Here is a 19778-nt window from a genome sequence, read left to right as displayed (position 1 = left end):
CGACCTATTCATTGGTACATAACATGGTCTTGTCGTGCAATAGGGGGCTTTTGGTTTGTTATTTTGGACATACTTGCACATGTGCGCTCTAACAAGGAAGATTTGGGCATATTATATAGCTAGCAAAAATAAGTGTTAGGGGTGCTAGTACATTTCAGATACTTATATAGCGCTCTTAATTTACGCAGCGCTTTACATATAGATGTGGTAAATTCACATCAGTCCCTAACCCTCAAGGGGCGTACTAAGAGCCCTAACTTACATTCATACATATACTAGGGCTAATATTGACAGGATCCAATTAACCTACCAGCATGTCTTTAGAGTGTGGGAGGAAACCAGAGTACCTGGAGGAAACAGGCACAGGGAGAACATGCAACCTCCAGGCAGGAGGTGCCATGGCTGGGATTCGAACCAACGACCCTAGTACTGCCAGGTGGAAGTGCTAACCATTTAGCCACTGTGCAACATACAACTAGAACATGAAATAATCCCCCCAAAAAATACATAGTACAAATGTTTATTGATCAAATACACATTACACATTTATTTGGACAGCAAGAAAAAGCTACATTCAATATCTCGGTGTGAAAAAAAAAAAAAAAAAAAGCAGGATTGATGTTGCTAAAATAGAACGGTCCTGCTCATAAGAGCTTACAGTCTAAAAGATTATACTTATAATGAACTGTGCTTTCACAGGTTACAGCAGGAAACAAATGGTTAATATCACTTGGGCTTATTCACAAAACAAGCTGCAGATTGAAATATCAATATAAAAATACATACATGCCAAAATATAAACACCTCCCCCACACATACATTTCTCACCATGTTTGTCTGAAAACTGCATTTCATTCTAAATAAAGCAAACTTGGAAGAGCAGAGCAATGGACATGTGTTAGGATTACAATGCAAAGATAATAAACACAATCATTGTACAATAACGCACAAACACACCTTAGAAGGAAGAACATGCAAAACATTTACAGCCCACATCCAAACACAGCGTGAGTGTGGCCTGGGGCAATTCACCACAATATCTCTTCCTCCCCAAACCACCACAGACAAGGACATGCAAAAATAATGTGCCTATACCAGGCACAAATCACCCACTACTGCATCTCTATATATAAGGTAGGCCACACCCACCACTGTCATTCATTTGGTCAGAGAAAGTGTTTGCACCTGATCAATTATCTTCCCGCCTGTGTTAACCCTTGGTATACAGGCCCCACAAATCAGAGTCAGAAAGAAAACCACAGTGACGTGTACCTGTGCAGCATACAACAGAACATTGAACAGGAATGTGAAAGGGAACCCTATTGGCAATATTTCTTGGCCCTATGGGCACAATTCACTCCAAATTATCGCATGAGTTAAGGCAGTCACATGACCACATCTCGCATGCAATACTGAAAATGTCAATTCAATTTTGCTAGTATGCGGCATTTCCCATAAATCGGAAAAACACTCAGGAAATCAAACATAAAAAGGCCTTACACCGCGGTCACATCAAAGCCGATTTAGAAATTGTGCGACGTACAGTGAAGATGCTGATTTCCTTACGATTTGCAAAACATCTGACAGATATCTATGCAAATCGTCATAAAAGTAGTACATGTACTACTTTAGAAATCAGTGTTGGAATCGCACTCATGTGACTGCTCTAATAGCAGACAATAGGGTGCAACTTGGCATACAATTTGCAAGTCGCATGCCATGCAAATCGCATGCCAAGTCGCATCCAGGGTGCACGATTTCAAGTGCGATTTGGGAATTGAAATTGTACCTGATATCCGATCTAATGAATGTAGATGTGAGTGTCTTAACGTAAGCGATTTGCTGCAGCACAATTTCAAAAGTAGTTCTTGTCTAACTTTTTCAGCATTTTGTAGCGATTGCACATATAGACTACAATAGAAATCGCAATGCAAAACACAATTGAAAACGCAATAACTCATTGGTAAATCTACAGAAAACACGGTGAAATTGCCAACAAAAAGCACAATTTTAAATCACATCTAGTGTGAACCAAGCAGGCAATTCAACAAAGGAAATAAATCTTTGAAGGCATGCGGTATCTGCATGCTCAGATAAGGGTCTGTTATGGATCTGGGGGGGGGGGGGGGACTCCGTGCCATTATTTTTTTTTTTTTTTTAATCCACTTCTTTTGCTCACTCTTCTCATGATTTGACAAACTTTCCCAAAGGATGTGGAGTGCAAACCAGCATTATCCAATCAATCATTAGTCCAGGCCCTTATCTCATCCCATGGTTTCACATTCACATTAGGTGCTACTTTACAAGGTGTTTGAACAGACAAGGCCTCATTCTAATTTACATTCTAGGGATCATTTAAACAGAAAGCAAAGATGCTGCCACCAGCACATGTATGTTAGGGTAGTCACACGGAGATCATGCAAATTCATTGCTGTGGTTGAGATTCAAACCAACAACCCTAGCGTTGTGAGACAGTAGTGCTAACCACTAATCCACGGAGCTGTTGAACACTAATCCTGCCTGTATTTCTGTGTTGTGAATCAATCCTAGGTCCCTGGGCAAGGTCAGTGTAACTAGCCAGATATCTCAAATGTGACACAAATGTTGTGCTATATTGCCAATTCAGATGTATGTTGGTTCTATGTATCCCAATACAAAGGACTGCAATACTAGTACAGGCATACCTCAGTTTACCAACGCCTCGGTTAACGTAATTTTCGGTTTACGAATGAAAATCCATTGAAAATAATGCCTCGATTTACACAATTGTTAATAATTTTTTTTGCAATACAAAGTGTATGTCGGCGCCGATTTTCAAATGTAAATGCCAGCCTTTTTTTTTTTCTTCACTATAGTTCACAAGCTTAGAAGTCACTTTCCCCGAAGTTACAGAAAACTTTGTATCTTTTAATAAACTCAAAGTAAACATTGTTTCCTTTAGGGATATAAATTCCAAGAAAACTTTCTCTTTTAGCTGGGGGAAGTGACAGGTGAATTTCTGAGCTATAGTGAAGAAAAAAAAAAGAAGGGAGAATTACATTTAAAAATCAGCACCGTAGTAAATAAAAAACAGCGTGGGTTCCCCCTCTCATCCATACCAAGCCCTTCAGGTCTGGTATGGATATTAAGGGGGAACTCCACGCCGAAATTTAAAAAAAAAAAAAACAGCGTGGGGACCCCCTCAATATCCATACCAGACCCTTATCCGAGCATGCAGCCCGGCAGGACAGGAAAGGGGGGGGGGGACACAAGCGAGCGTCCCCCCCCTCCTGAACCATACCAGGCCACATGCCCTCAACATGGGGGGGGTGCTTTGGGGCAGGGGGGCTCCCCCCCCAAAGCACCTTGTCCCCATGTCGATGAGGACAAGGGCCTCTTCCTCACAACCCTGGCCGGTGGTTGTGGGGGTCTGCGGGCGTGGGGCTTATCAGAATCTGGAAGCCCCCTTTAACAAGGGGGCCCCCAGATCCCGACCCCCCCTACGTGAATGAGTCTGCGGTACATGGTCCCGCGACTCATTCACAAAAAAACAAAGTGTGGTGTAAAAAAAAAACAAAACAGTACAGGGTCTTTGACAAGTCCTTTATTAAAACAATGTCCCCCGAAGTAGATCCAACGTCAATCACAGCGGCGACCCGAAAAAAGAAAAAAAGTTCCGCTGCCGTCCGAGGCTTCCAGCCTTGTGAAAAAAAGGCTGACAGTTCTTATATAGGTATGGGGCGGGGCCAGAAGGGGACATCATCCCCGCCCCTCACCTATTTAAGAACTGTCACCCTGTCTCTCCACTGAGGCTAACTAACTGAATGCAGGAGACAGTCTGACAGTTCTTATATAGGTATGGGGCAGGGCCGGCCGGGGACATCATCTGAGTGACCCCGCCCCATGTCACATGCTTGCTGTACCCAGCTGGCCCCGCCCCATACCTATATAAGAAATGTCAGCTAGCCTTTTTTTCACAAGGCTGGAAGCCTCCGACGTGAGCGGAACTTTTTTTTTCTTTTTTCGGGCCGCCGCCGCCGCCGTGATTGACGTTGGATCTACTTCGGGGGACATTGTTTTAATAAAGGACTTGTCAAAGACCCTGTACTGTGTTTTTTTTTACACCACTTTGTTTTTTGTGAATGAGTCGCGGGACCATGTACCGCAGACTCATTCACGTGGGGGAGGGGCGGGATCTGGGGGCCCCCTTGTTAAAGGGGGTTTCCAGATTCTGATAAGCCCCCCGCCCGCAGACCCCCACAACCACAGGCCAGGGTTGTGGGGAAGAGGCCCCTATCAGTAAATTTGGAAAAAAAAAAAAGATTTTTCTCCAAATTTACGATAAACAAAATGTGCCAAAATCCCGAAAAATGGCTGACCAATTATCCCACTAACGGAAGAGGCCCTAGTCTCCATCAACATGAAAGTGCTTGGGGGGGGGAGCCCCCCTGCCCCAAAGCACCCCCCCATTTTGAGGGCATGTGGCCTGGTATGGTTCAGGAGGGGGGGCGCTCGCTCACCCCCCCCCACTTTCCTGACCTGCCGGGCTGCATGCTCGGATAAGGGTCTGGTATGGATATTGAGGGGGTCCCCACGCTGTTTTTTTTTTTTAATTTCGGCGTGGAGTTCCCACTTAATATCCATACCAGACCTGAAGGGCTTGGTATGGATTTTTAATTTTTTTTTATTGCGGAATTTTATTTTTACATTCAGCTGTCAAAATAAATATTATCTAGACCTTCGAAATAAGTAAAATCATTACAGAAATAATTATAAAGGATAAGAAACAAAAATAGAATCACTAGAACTAAGGAAATCAAATTAGAATACATAAAGATATGCCTAGTGCTGTTTGTTAAACACAGTAGACGCAACCGAGTGCCGGCTGTCAGAGGAATCCACACTGAGATTTACTATTGGGCAGTGGCTAAAAAGCAAGCGCCTGCAGAGGACGTCTAAAATGTGTTCTGCACATGCTCAGTTATATCGGCCAAAGACACTGCACGGGCGCCTAGATTTTTACTGTGTCGATTTCCTTTAAAAAAAACTATTTTTAACACATTCTTAATTTTTTTGAAATGGCAGATATTGTTTAAAGTGAAGTCCTGATATTTGGCAAAGCAAATTTCTAAGTGAACATGTCTCTGCAGTGATTTTTCATGGTGTTAGACGTGCTTCTTAGCAAGTCTGCTTTGTGAGTCTGATTCCGGGCGTGTGTCTTGTTAGTAAATTCGATTGGGCGTCTACTTATTGGCGCTGCTCAATAGTAAATCTCGTTGCGGGGTAAAAGTAGACGGTCGCTCATAAAAATTGGACGTTCGCCCACGAATATGCGCCCAAGCCCAATAGTAAATCAGGGCCTTTATGTCAGCTGGAGGAGCAGCTACTAAGTCAGAACTGCAGGACAGCATTAGCAGTAGTTATAATCGATAGGGGATTTCTCCCCTGGGTTTATCGGTCTCATGTTTCACGCACAGTTTCTGGCAAAAGCAATATGTGAACCATCCCTACAGCCTGTGTTTTGTGTGAAACATGAGACTGGTAAAACAGGCAAATAAATGGTTTTCAAAATTTTTTACAAATAAATATCTGAAAAGTGTCGCGTGCATTTGTATTTAGCCCTCCTAAGTCAATACTTTGTAGAACCACCTTTCACTGCAATTACAGCTGCAAGTCTTTTTGGAGATGTCTCTACCAGCTTTGCACATCTAAAGAGTGAAAGTTTTTCTCATTTGTTTTTGCAAAATAGCTCAAGCTCTGACAGATTGGATGTAGAGCATCTGTGAACAGCAATTTTCAAGTTTTGCCACAGATTCTCAATTGGATTTAAGTCTGGACTTTGACTGAGCCACTCTAACACCTGAATATGCTTTGATCCAAACCATTCCATTGTAGCTCTGAATCCATGTTTAGGGTCGTTGTCCTGCTGGAAGGTGAACCTCTGCCCAAGTTACATAGTTAGTCTGGCAGAAAAAAAAAGACAAAAGTCCATCCAGTTCAACCATAAAAAAAGTTATAATCATATACCCACAGTTAATTCAGAGGAAGGCAAAAAAAAAACCCCAGCAAAGCATGATCCAATTTGCTCCTGCTTGGAAAAAAAATCCTTCCTGATCCCCTGAGAGGAAATCGGATATTCCGTGGATCAACTAAAATGTTAAGAATAATGAAGTGATAAAGCGAGCTTGAACTTAATTGATGGAATAAGCAGCTGAACACACTAAAAGGTGAACCAAAATGCCTTCAGATAACAGAGTAAATATTGGTGCAGCGCTAGAAGTTGAACAAAAAGCCTAATGTATGTCTTATAGGCGCATGTATGAAATAAATGCGTTATGCATATATATAGTAAACATGAATAGTAACAAAAGTACACTGGAGGTGAACGAATGATTAGTGTGTGAATGTTCATGAAAAATGCATGATCATGACATGTGTAGAAGTATTATAATGCCCAAATATCTTAAGATCAAGTGCAATCTTCAAATAACTTGTATGGAGTCCCAGAATGTTATTTCTCCTTGGGATGATGTAATAAATATACAGAGTGCGCTACCAGATGCTTACCAGATGCGCTAATTGAAAGCGTGTTGTATATTGTACTCCTGGTATGCAGGGGTCCCTCAAGTATGGATAAAGGTGCAGCCTGGGGGTGGATGATCTTCCTCAAAGTGCTGAGGTACGATGGTCCGTATAGATAGCTCAACCCCTTCAGGGTGCTGGGAACACCAACTGGAAGTGGTGTGATACTGGTTCCACAGGGGCTACAATTGTTTCCACGATTCTCAAGCTTTGGTTTAGCCAATAGACCTGCTAGTTCACAAGCAATGTCTGGAGCACTCAGAGAACCAAGTTCCGTAATAGTTGTCCTGTGGACAGATTCTCCCTCCTGAGCTGTGGATTTCTGCAGCTCCTCCAGAGATACCATGGGCCTTTTGGTTGCTTCTCTGATTAATGCTGTCCTTGCCCGGCCCCCCCAGTTTAGGTGGACAGCCATGTCTTGGTAGGTTTGAAGTTGTACCATACTCTTTCCATTTTCAGGTGACACATTGAACAGTGCTCCGTGAGGTGTTCAGAGCTTGGGATATTTTTTTTATAACCTAACCCTGCTTTAAACTTTTCCTCAACTTTATCCCTGCCCTGTCTGGTGTGTTCCTTGGCCTTCATGATGCTGTTTGTTCACTAATGTTCTCTAACAAACCTCTAAGGGCTTCACAGAACAGCTGTATTTATACTGAGATTAAAATTTACACACAGGTGGACTGTATTTTTTAGGTGACTTCTGAAGGCAATTGGTTCCACTAGATTTTCGTTAGGGGTATCAGAGTAAAGGGGGCTGAATACACATGCACGACACACTTTTCAGATATTTGTAAAAAAAATTTTTGAAAACCTTTTATCATTTTCCTTCCACTTCACAATTATGTGCCACTTTGTGTTGGTCTATCACATAACATCCCAATTAAATATATTTACTTTTTTTTTTTTAGAACATGACAAAATGTGGACAATTTCAAGGGGTATGAATACTTTTTCAAGGCACTGTACATCCACTGACAACAATGCTAGGAGTTAATATGGAGTCCATGGACATCAATGCTGGAAGGTATTAATGCATCCAATGACATCAATGTTGGGAGTTATCAATATGTTCACTGACATCAATGCTGAGGGTTATTAATGCGTCCACTGACACTATCGGTGGGGGTTATTAATGTGTGCTCTGATACTTGTGTTATTACAGCGTTTATTTGCTTTTTTCCCCCCACAAAAGTGGTGTAATCATTCAAAGCAGTATTAAACTCGAATACAAAAAATGTATTAAAATAGCAGCTTATCAATTCTTAGATGTGGTGGCTGCATTTGTTTTTTTTCTTCCCTTTTTTCACCTGGTGATCCAGCCCAGTGTTTCTCAACCATTTTTCCAGTCGGGGCGCCCTTGAAAAGTATTTTTGGACACAGCTGATGACAGATCTGTGTACCGGCCCGTTGCCATTACCATGTGACCAATCACAGCAGGTCACTTGACAATTGTTAACAACGGACGGCTTCCTTTCATGCCATCCATTTTATACAATTGTGTCACTAGCCGTCATTGGTCACAGAGATCACATGTACAGACTGGGCCAATCACAGCCCATCTGTGTTATGTGATTAGTTGTAGCCAATCACAGCTAATCACAACACAAAAACCTGAATGAATCGATTTCATTCAGTTAAATTGCTTGCTTATAGCGAAGAAATTATTTGCTATAAGCAATCATGTCTAAATAAAAAAAAACAAAAAAAAAAAACAGATCACTTCCCCAGGATAATACAATGTTACTATGGTCACAGTGTGTTATGAAAAACAAATCGTAAAAATAAGAAAAAAATGTAACAAAATGTTTTTGTAAATTATTCGTTTTTGTTTGTACTGTCACCAATCAGTGTCCCTGAGCACCGCCACACCAGTTATGTATTGATGCTGTACTGCACTGGTAACAGTTTTTTTTTTAAATTTCTTCATTTTCCAAAAAATTACAACTTTAAAAAACTTGCAATGCCTCTTACTAAATACCTCTGAGTATCTCTTTGCAAAAAGGGGTAATTTGGGGGATATCTGTACTGTCCTGACATTTTTGGGACTCAAGAAATTAGATTGGTCATCAGTACTTCAGGATTGATTTTCAGATATATCCCATAGTTTGTGGACTTTTCTACAGACTAAATAATAAATACTGATTTGGGTTATTTTCACCAAAGAAATGTAGCAGAATACATTTTGGCCTAAATTTATGAAGAGCAATTATTTATTTGCAAAATTTTATAACACAAACGAAGAAAAACGTGGTTGTTTTTTTTCAAAATTTTCTGTCTTTTTTTGTTAATTTACCAAAAAACCCCCAAAACCCAAAAAACCCAGTGGTGATTAAGCCTCCGGTCATGTCAGGTGTAATGTGGCATGTGATTTGCATGCCAGGCAAATTGCAAATCGTATGCCAAGTCGCACTCTATTGTCCGCTATTAGAGCGTTCACATCGGTGCGGTACCGACTTGGTCGGTGCCACACTGATGTCTAAAGTAGTACATGCACTACTTTTGTTGTGATTTGTATAGACATCCGAGTCAGATGTCTTGCAAATCACAAGGAAATCAGCACGTCACCTGATTTTTAAATCGTGCGACTTCACTTTAAGTCACACAATTTCAAAATCGGCTTTGATGTGACGGGTGTAAAAGTTAACTTCACCTTTTAGACAAAAATAATAAATACACATTCTTTTGCAGGTAAAAAAAATATGCATTTATTATTTCTGTCTAAAGGAGCCTGGAAGTATTGCACCAGTGATCAATAGATCTCTGATGCCATGCAGATCTCCTGCAGACCTTTCAGAATATCTGCTTGCTGTATGGGATGTACTAGCAAGCAGATATTCTGATAGGAAGCTTCAATGAACTGTGGAGCGCCGGGGTAGTTCATTGAAAACCACAAGCCGACCGCCACTAAGGCTGTTGAGACTTGCAGCTCATTCATTCATTCATTCAAGTCCGTGAATGAATGATGCGGCTATGTGGGTGGAACCCCACAAGGCCGCGCTGTCTTCAAATTTGACCGATAGTACGAGGAGACTTCTCCCCGTACTATCTGTTAGAGGGAGGGAAGGGTCGGCCGGCGGCTGTGGGAACGTTACATGTTCCACCCTAAAAATGGGTGGAACATGTAACATATTCCCAAAGGTGAACTTATTCTTTAACCCCTTCAAGTCCGGACACGTTAACCCCCTTCCTGTCCAGGCCAATTTTCAGCTCTCAGCACCATCACACTTTGAATGACAATTGCACGGTCATGCAACACTGTACCCATATGAATTTTTCAGCATTTTTTTGAGACAGATAAAACTTTATTTTGGTGGTATTTATTCACCACTGGGATTTTAATTTTTTTGCTATATAAGTGAAAAAGTCCAAAATTTTGAAAAAAAAGTGTTTTTATAAAATTTTGCAAATAAATAATATTTCTTCATAAATCTTGGCCAAAATGTAATCATCTTTTTAATAAAAAAAAATTACCCAAATTAGTTTATAACCAAAAATTATAATTTTTCAAAAAATGTTTTGACATTTTTATTTTATTTTTGTATTTTTTTTTTTTTAACACTCTGTCACCCGAGCAGTACAATGCCACCTTAGTGACATTGTACTACTTGTGGGGGGTGATGAAGATTTTTTTTTTTTTACACCGATTGCTTTTACACCCATAAAGGCTGTAAAAGCAATAATTTCTCCTTCTCTCTGGCTGCATTCTTGCAGTCATTGAGAAATACTGTGAGAGCTGTGATTGGTCACAGCTTGTCACATGGTACAAGGCTGTTGTAAATAGCCTTGTACCATGTGACTTCTGTGATCATTCACAGATTTCAATAGTAGCAAGCAATGATGTCAGAAGTGACACCTTGCTTACTACTATTCATGTGATCACTAATTGGCCAATCAGTGATCACATGATCGGGACCTCACACGGAGGTCCCGTACAGCCATCGGTGTTCTGCTGTATCCGGAGGACGTTTATAAACGGCCACCCGCACCTGCAATGCTCCGTCCGGATGGGAAGTGGTTAAGTACCACCAAAAGGAAGCTCTAGTTGTGTGAACAAAATGATAAAAATCTAGTTTGGGTACAGCACTGCATGACCGCACAATTGTCATTCAAAGTGTGAGCGCTGAGAGCTGAAATTTGGCCTATGTTGGAAGTGGGTACATACATGCAAACACATGTACACACAGACACATGTAAACAGGCACACATACTACAGACACACGCACACACATAAATATACGCACACAAAACAGACACATTGCACACACATGTACACACAAACACATGTATACAGTCCTATAAAAAGTTGCAATACATTACCATCCATCACACAGCCAGGTACTGCACTCTAGGGGTCAGAGCACAGCAACACTCCCCCTCCCTTTGGTTTCACTGTGCTCAGTGTACTCAGCAGTCTGATGGATATCCCAGTGCCATTGTATAGTGTGGGTGGGGATCGGGAGCTCAGGCTCAACTGACAGCATTTCATTACAAAAGGACGCCATGGCACAGCTGAAGACCTCTCGCGGCACCCTGGGGTGCTAGAAAGGCTGAGAATGGCTGATCCAGCCAGTATGTCTGTTATTTTTCAACTTACTTTAACAGTCCAAGCCATGCAGACAAGGTAGCAGTTAGACTAGAAGGTTGAGACAAATCATTTAACACCAACAGGGGTGCAATGGACAGCTTTTAGTAATGGAAAACCTTCATCATAAAAGGAAAAGAGAATAGTTCATGTTCAATTTGTTAGTCAAGTTGATCTAAATCTGCTAGTCTAACATAATCCTCTCCCCAAACTGAAAATGCTGCTGTCCAAAGGCATCTGCTTTATGGATTCATCCAGAACACTAACACCCTAAGACAGGAAGCGTATAGCTGGCTGGATTACCAGGTGAAAATAAAGGGAAAAAAAGCCTTAAATATAAAGCAAATGCAGCTATCACATCTAAGGACAGGTAAGCTGCAAGATACTACATTTTTGTTTTTGGGTTTAATACCACTTTGATGTTTGCAGTCACTAGCTCAACAAAAACACCTGCCATACACTTTCCAAATTCCACTAGGATTTCTCAGGACACAGAAAACATCCATTCTAGGGCTGTTTAACCATTTCATCTCTTTGGACGTACTACGTACAGTACATCCAAAGACAACCTTTCATCACAAGCTGATGGCTGCCCCAACCCCCCCCCTTCCCCCTGGGTGGTTCAGGGCCTCACTCACTCTTACCGGAGCACGGAAACACAACCGCCAGCTAGGGGATGGAGAACACTGTGAGACCAAGGCTAATCCATGCCACGATCCAACATAATGTGATGTCACTTCAGGTTTCAGATGTGCCATTTCCTGGCCAGTACAGCCAAGGGATAACTCTAACCAAGCTGATCTGTGCTTGGTTAGGTGGTGTGAAGGGCAGGGGAGACATTGGGATCTATTAGACCCCTAATGTCTCCATAAAGAATACCTGTCACCTGCCCAATACAATCATATATGGGTTTATTAACCCCTTGTGATAGCAATCAAATAAAAATAAATACAGTGAAGAAAAAATTCTTAATAAATAAAATTATAATAAAACAGTCAAATAATGAAAAAAAAAAAGTTACAGTAACCCCCGTATCCCCTCACACCTGCGCAAACACAAGCCTGGGGTGTGCACGTGAATGTAAACCGCATGTGACATATCGCCGCAAACGTCAGAGTACAATAATTCTAACACAAGAGCTCCTAGTTAACTCTAAACTGATGAGCTGTAAAGGCTTTTAAAGCATCACCTATGGTGATTTTTTTGGCAATATCGTGGGCACATGCAAGACATGGAATGTTTGGTATCTACAGTGGATATAAAAAGTCTACACACCCCTGTTAAAATGTAAGGTTTCTGTGATGTAAACAAAATAAGACAGATAAGTCATTTCAACTCAGTTGAAAAACAAATTGAAATCTTTTAAGGGGGGGGGGGGGTTAGTAAACATAAACCGCTAATATAATCTGGTTGCCTGAGTGTGCACACCCTCTTATAACTGGGGATGTAGCTGTGTCAGAATTAAGCAATCACATTCAAAATCATGTTAAACAGGAGTGAGCACACTCCTGCCATCATTTAACCCCAAATAAAGTTCAGCTGTTCTAGTAGGTCATTCCTGACATTTTCTTAGTCGCATCCTACAGCAAAAGTCATGGTCCACAGAGAGCTTCCAAAGCATCTGAGGGATCTCATTGTTAAAAGGTATCAGTCAGGAGAAGGGTACAAAATAATTTCCAAGGCATTAGATATACCATGGAACACAATGAAGACAGTCATCAAGTGGAGAAAATATGGCGCAATAGTTACATTACCAAGATCTCCAAAGTCCCTCCAAAATGTCTGGGCTATGGGGTAGAGTGGAAAGATGGAAGCCTTTTCTTACGAAGAAAAACATCCAAGCCCAGCTAACTCTTGCAAAAGCACGTCTGAAGTCTCCCGAAAGCATGTGGGAAAATGTGTTATGGTCTGATGAAACCAAGCTTGAACGTTTTGGCCATAATTCCAAAAGATATGTTTGGTGCAAAAACAACACTGCACATCACCAAAAGAACACCATACCCACAGTGAAGCATGGTGGTGGCAGCATCATGCTTTGTGGCTGTTTTTCTTCAGCTGGAACTGGGGCCTTAGTCAAGGCAGAGGGAATTATGCATGACAACGACCTAAGGCATACATCCAAATCAACAAAGGAATGGCTTCACCAGAAGAAGATTAAAGTTTTGGAATGGCCCAGCTAGAGCCTAGACTTGAATTCAATTGAAAGTCTGTGGGGTGATCTCAAGAGGGCTGTGCACAGGAGATGTCCTCACAATCTAACAGATTTGGAGTGTTTTTGCAAGGAAGAGTGGGCAAATATTGCTAAGTCAAGATGTGCCATGCTGATAGACTCATACCCAAAAAAGACGGAGTGTGCTGTGATAAAATCAAAAGGTGCTTCAAAAAAGGATTAGTTTAAGGGTGTGTACAATTATGCAACCATATTATTTTATTTTTACTTCCCTCCACCTAAAAGATTTCAGTTTTCTGTTCAACTGAGTTGTACAGTTTATAGGTTATATTAAAGGTGGAAAAAGTTAGGAAATGATTTATCTTTGTCTCATTTTTTTTACATCACAGAAACCTGACATTTTAACAGGGGTGTGTAAACTTTTTATATCCACTGTATTTACTCTGTGCAACCTCATCTTTTATATTTTAACCAAAAATGGGTATTATATTGTGTGTTTTTGCACTAAAATTCATTTTATTATATTTCTTCCTGAAAATTTGCTTTTAGTAAACAGCTGTGCAAATATGTGACATAAAAATTTGCAACCATCACCTTTTTATTCTACAGGGCTTCTGCTTTCAGAAAATATATAAAGTTTTGGGAGTTTAAGTAATTTTATTGCCAAAAAGTAAGATTTTTATATGTATGTGAAAAATAAGCCGAACTGTAGGAGCTATAGGATGTGTAGCTAATGTGCTGTGAAAAACAAATCACGTAGCCTTTGTAAAATAGTATTGGGTTAATGAGGTGGAATTTTTCCTACTTCTGATCTTCCAAATCAACTTCTCTAAATTTTAGAGAAGTCTAACGTTAGCTAGCTACTTTGCTAGTTATGGGACTATGCAGTAAAAGTCAAATTGAAAGTGTTTATTTTAATTTTTGCAAACAGGAGAAATACAAAGGCTGGCAAACATACACATTTTCTTTTAGCTTTACCAAAACCACATTCTATGAGGTCAAACCTAAACACTTTCAATTTGTATGTAGCACGCAGGCCCTTGCACTACATAGCTGAAGGTAGAGCTAACGGAAATTGAGCAAGAAAATTGTATAATGTAGACCAGCTTCAAGAGTAACTCCACTTTTGTTGAGAGAAAAAAAAAACATTCCCCTCTGGGTGATCTTTGTATGTTGCAAGGATTTTAACAAATGTCATTGCAGATTGCTACCTTTTATTATTCTGGAGAAATAGCGGTTTGTCTGTGTCCATGTGCAAAGAGACTCTGTATGGGAGTGTCTTTATAACTGTAAATCAGCTGCTGCACCTGCAGGGCTCTAATGAGGAAATCTGCAAGGTCTGCATCCCTTTAGGCGTGACTTTCCTATGGGAATGACATTTTTGTTGCAGGGGATGCCAAAAATCTGACTTGTAGACTCAGCCACTTTATTAGGTACACCTGTTTAATTGCTTGGTAACATAAATTGCTAATCAGCCAATCACATGGCAGCAACTCAATGCATTTAGCCATCTAGACGTGGTTAACACAACATGCTGAAGTTTAAACCGAGCATCAGAATGGAGGAGAAAGGAGATTTTAGTGACTTTGAACATGGCATGGTTGTTGGTTCCAGACGGGCTGGTCTAAGTATTTCAAAAATCTACTGGGATTTTCACGCACAACCATCTCTAGGGTTTACAGAGAATGGTCCGAAAAAGAGAAAATATCCAGTGGCATATTGTGTGGACAAAAATGACTTGTTGATGTCAGAAGTCAGAGGAGAATGGGCACACTGGTTCGAGATGATAGAAAGGCAACAGTAACTCAAATAACCACTGGTTACAACAAAGGTATACAGAATACCATCTCTGAATGCACAACATGTCAAACCTTGAGGCAGATGGGCTACAGCAACAGAAGACCACACCGGGTGCCAGTGTACCCATCTGTTGATGGCTACTTCCAGCAGGATGATGCACCATGTCACAAAGCTCAAATCATCTCAAATTGGTTTCTTGAACATGACAATGAGTTCACTGTACTCCAATGTCCTCCACAGTCACCAGATCTGAAACCAATAGAACACCTCTGGGATGTGGTGGAATGGTAGATTCGCATCATGGATGTGCAGCTGACAAATCTGCAGCAACTGCATGATGCTATCATATCAGTATGGACCAGAATCTCTGAGGAATGTTTCTAACACTGTTGAATCTATGCCACAAAGTATTAAGGCGGTTCTGAAGGCAAACGGGGGTCCAACCCGGAACTAGCAAGGTGTAACTAATAAAGTGGTCGGGGAGTATATCTTGGTGCAGACTTCTGGAAAAATATGCCAATCACACAAGCAGGAAATTACATTTCTGGGGGCTGTCCTGTACACCATCTGTATACAGAATGCCTCCAGGTTGCCATATTGCATTGCATTTTACAGTGCTGCAGATTGAAAAGGAAAGGTATTTTGTAACCATTTGAATTTTTACCCCCTTGGTGCCCAGGCCTATTTTCAGCTTTCAGCGCTGTCGCACTTTGAATGACAATTGCGCGGTCATGCAACATTGTACCCATATGACATTTTTATAATTTTTTTCACACACATAGAGCTTTCTTTTGGTGGTATTTAATCACCACTGGGTGTTTTATTTTTTGCACTATAAACCAAAAAATAGCAAAAAATTAGAAAAAAGAAAAAGAAGTTTTTCTTTGTTTCTATTATAAAATTTTCTAAACAGGCAATTTTTCTGCTTCACTGATGTGCGTTGATGAGGAGGCACTGATGATGCTGCACTGATATGCAGCAACGATGGGCACTGATGGGTGGCACTACTGGGCACTGATCATCAGTGCAGATGTCCTCTGTCATTTGCCGGTTATCGGCAGTACTTTCCTCACGCTGTAACAGCGTGAAGAAAGTGCTGCCGATAACCGGCAACTGTATTTACATTGTGATCTGCTGTGTCATTGGACACAGCTGATCACGTGGTAAAAGGCCGCTGTGATTGACCTTTTACCTCATCACGTGATCAGCTGTGTCCAGAGAGTGGCGTGTGCGCGTGTTCTGGGAGGACGTCGTATACACTTTTTTTTGGCTAATTTTATTTCCACAAAAGTGGCGTTACCTTTTAAAATGTAAAAATGAAATAACTAATCAGTTACATTTAACCACCTTCCGCCCGCCATATAGTACAATGACGGGCGCAAGGTGGTTCTCTTGTTCTGATAGTCCTTCCATAGGGAGCACGCAGCGTGGCGATCGCCGGTGCACTGTGTCCCTCGGACACAGCGGATCACGGAAAGAGCCGAAGATATCGACTCGGTCATGTGATCAGCTGTGTCCAATCACAGCTGATCACATGTAACACGGAAATGCCGGTTATCGGCATTTCTCTCCTCTCGCGCTGTCACGCTGACAGCTCGAGGGGAGAGGAGAGCTGGTAATCGGCTTTCCGCGGAGGGGACATGTACGCTGATGATCACTGTGGCCCCAAAAGTTCCACCTGTCAGTGTCCATCAGTGCCAGCAGTCAGTGCTCATCAATGCCACATATCAGTGCATACCAGTGCACATCAATGCCATATATCAGTGCCCATCTGAGCTGCCTTTCAATGTCACCCATCAGTGCCAGTCAGTGCCACCCATCAATGCCAATCAGTGCCGCCTATCAGTGCTGCCAATCAGTGCCGCCTATCAGTGCCAATCAATGTCGCCTGTCAGTGCCAGTCAGTGCCGCCTAACAGTGCCAGTCAGTGCTGCCTATCAGTGCCATATAGCAGTGTCATGTATCAATGCTGCCTTTCAGTGCCCATCAGTGATGCTTGTCAATGCCCATCAGTGCAATCTACCAGTGCCTCCACATCAGTGCCCATTAGTGCCACCTATCAGTGTTCATCGGTGCAGCCTATCAGTGCCCATCACTGCAGCCTCATTAGCGCACATCAGTGAAGGAGAAAAATCACTTATTTACAAAATTGTATAACAAAAACTAAAACTTTTTTTCAACATTTTCTGTGGTTTTTGGTTTAAGAAAAAATAAAAATCCCAGAGGTGATTAAATACCACCAAAAGAAAGCTCTGTCTCAAAAAAAGGATAAAAATTTTAAATGGGTACAGTGTTTCATGACCGCGCAATTGTCATTCAAAGTGTGACAGCGCTGAAAGCTGGAAATTGGCCTGGGCAGGAAGGGGGTGAAAGTGCCCTGTAGGCTAGTGGTTAAACCTTGTAATACATAAAATATACATACCTGGATTTCATTGACATTATAGTGGAATTCATAAGAATTATCACTGCAAAGATAAGTGGGATAGCTGGTAATCGGATGGGGTCAGGGTCCAACTGGATGTTATACCTATGCATTTACAAACAAAAACATGAATGACACTGTTATGCAATAATGATACAAATAGGATATCATTACTAACAGTTAACATTAACAAGTTGTTTGAACATATCTGCTATAAAAAGATTTTTTCCATTTTTTTTACCCTTCCCAAATATTAAAAAACAAAAACACACACCCCTACATCTCACTTTAGAAAATATATGAATTATTCACACAGTGGCCAGGGTGACAACATACAAGATAGCCGGGGACTGAAAAGCAGCAAAAGCAATATTAAAGGTTGGTTACTGCAGAACAGCAAGATATGTGTGTCCCTTAACTGCAACATGGTCACACCCTTCCAAATATAGCTAAAGTGTATATGGTATAACTCAAAAATTGAAATTCTAGATCTTGCTGGAGTGCATTTCAGCAATGGAAATCTGCATTTTATTCAACATTTACCATTTGAGCTCTATATGGTCAGTTATGTCACTACTGTGAGAGCACAGAGAATGAGCACTCTTGTAATGTGCTCTTTTGCATATCAGAGAGTTATTGCTGGGTTCCATAAGGATCAGGGTACAACAGATATTTTAGGGATTCCCAATGGCTTGTGCCATGAAGTGGATTAGAGAAGCTGTGCAAAAACAAAAAGGCAGACAGAAGGCTAATGGCTAGTCGAGATTATTACCTGTGATCTCCCTGCAGCACATAATTCCCCCATTATGGACTTACAGTTGCATGCTTTGTTCTGCACTGTGCCCTTGTATGGAGGTGGCCAACTTGTCAGAGGCAGGCCTTTACTTCATCGTGTCAAAGCGTCCAGCAACAGTGAGCAGCACAGTTTGTGCCAATATTGACTGGTATTTGGAACTGTTCATAAGTTACCTTGACTAAGGCCTCAGTTCCAGCTGAAGAAAACAGCCCCAAAGCATTATGCTGCCACCACCATACTTTACTGTGGGTATAGTATTCTTTTGGTGATGTGCAGTGTTGTTTTTGCGCCAAACATACCTTTTGGAATTATGGCCAAAAAGTTCAACCTTGGTTTCATCAGACCATAGCACATTTTCCCACATGTTTTCGGGAGACTTCAGATGAGTTTTTGCAAAATTTAGCAGGATTTGGATGTTTTCTTCGTAAGAAAAGGCTTCCATCTTGCCACTCTACCCCATAGCCCAGACATATGAAGAATACAGGAGCTTGTTGTCACATGTACCACACACTTGTACTTGCCAGATATTCCTACAGCTCCTTTAATGTTGCTGTAGGCCTCTTGGCAGCCTCCCACACCAGTTCTCTTCATCAAGTTTGGAGGGACATCGAGTTCTTGGTAATGTCACCGTTGCGCCATATTTTCTCCACTCGATGATGACTGTCTTCATTGTGTTCCATGGTATATCTAATGCCTTGGAAATTATTTTGTACCCTTCTCCTGACTGATACCTTTTAACAATGAGATCCCTCAGATGCTTTGGAAGCTCTCTGCGGACCATGGCTTTTACTGTAGGATGCGACTAAGAAAATGTCAGGAAAGACCTACTAGAACAGCTGAACTTTATTTGGGGTTAACCAGAGGCACTTTAAATGATGGCAGGTGTGTACTCACTCCTATTTAACATAATTTTGAATGTGATTGCTTAATTCTGAACACAGCTACATCCCCTGACAGCGACCCAGGCTTTCATAAATGTTTGTAGAAACAGTCGTCAAGCCTAAGTGCTTGGTTTTATACACCTGTGGCCATGGAGGTGATTGGAACACCTGAATCCAATAATTAGGAGGGGTGTCCCCATACGTTTCGCAATATAGTGTGTGTGTGTATATGTATGTATGTATGTATGTATGTATGTATATATATATATATATATATATATATATATATATATATATATATATATATATATATATATATACACACACACACACAGCCTTGAAATTTTCAACATTTTGTCACGGTACAACCACATACTTGTGAAGTGGAAGGAAAATGAAAGCCGGTTTTCAAAAGTTTTTACAAATACATAATGAAAAGTGTGGCCTGCATTTGTATTCACCCCCGAGTCAAGAATTTGTAGAACAACCTTTCACCGCAATTACAGCTGCCCATTCTTCTTTGCAAAACAGCTCAAACTCTGTCAGATTGGATGGAGAGCATCTGT

At 41.2% G+C, this 19778-nt stretch overlaps 1 long non-coding RNA gene across 1 annotated transcript in view; it reads right to left on the bottom strand.

The window, feature by feature from the left end:
* The window catches only part of LOC149441554 (uncharacterized), a 34697-nt gene extending 15273 nt beyond the window's left edge, over positions 1 to 19424 (bottom strand). The window contains exon 1 of the long non-coding RNA XR_016307328.1: positions 17536 to 19424. This is a non-coding gene — a long non-coding RNA (uncharacterized LOC149441554). The remainder of the gene's footprint in view (positions 1 to 17535) is intronic.
* Positions 19425 to 19778: the final 354 nt, after the last annotated feature.

Source organism: Staurois parvus, unplaced genomic scaffold (assembly GCF_062004578.1).
Source record: "Staurois parvus isolate SC_StPar_1 unplaced genomic scaffold, SC_StPar_1.0 ptg000975l, whole genome shotgun sequence".
In the NCBI taxonomy this organism is placed as follows: domain Eukaryota; kingdom Metazoa; phylum Chordata; class Amphibia; order Anura; family Ranidae; genus Staurois; species Staurois parvus.
The sequence above is the reverse complement of the archived record's forward strand: the minus strand, read 5'-3'. Positions and strand labels throughout refer to the sequence as shown.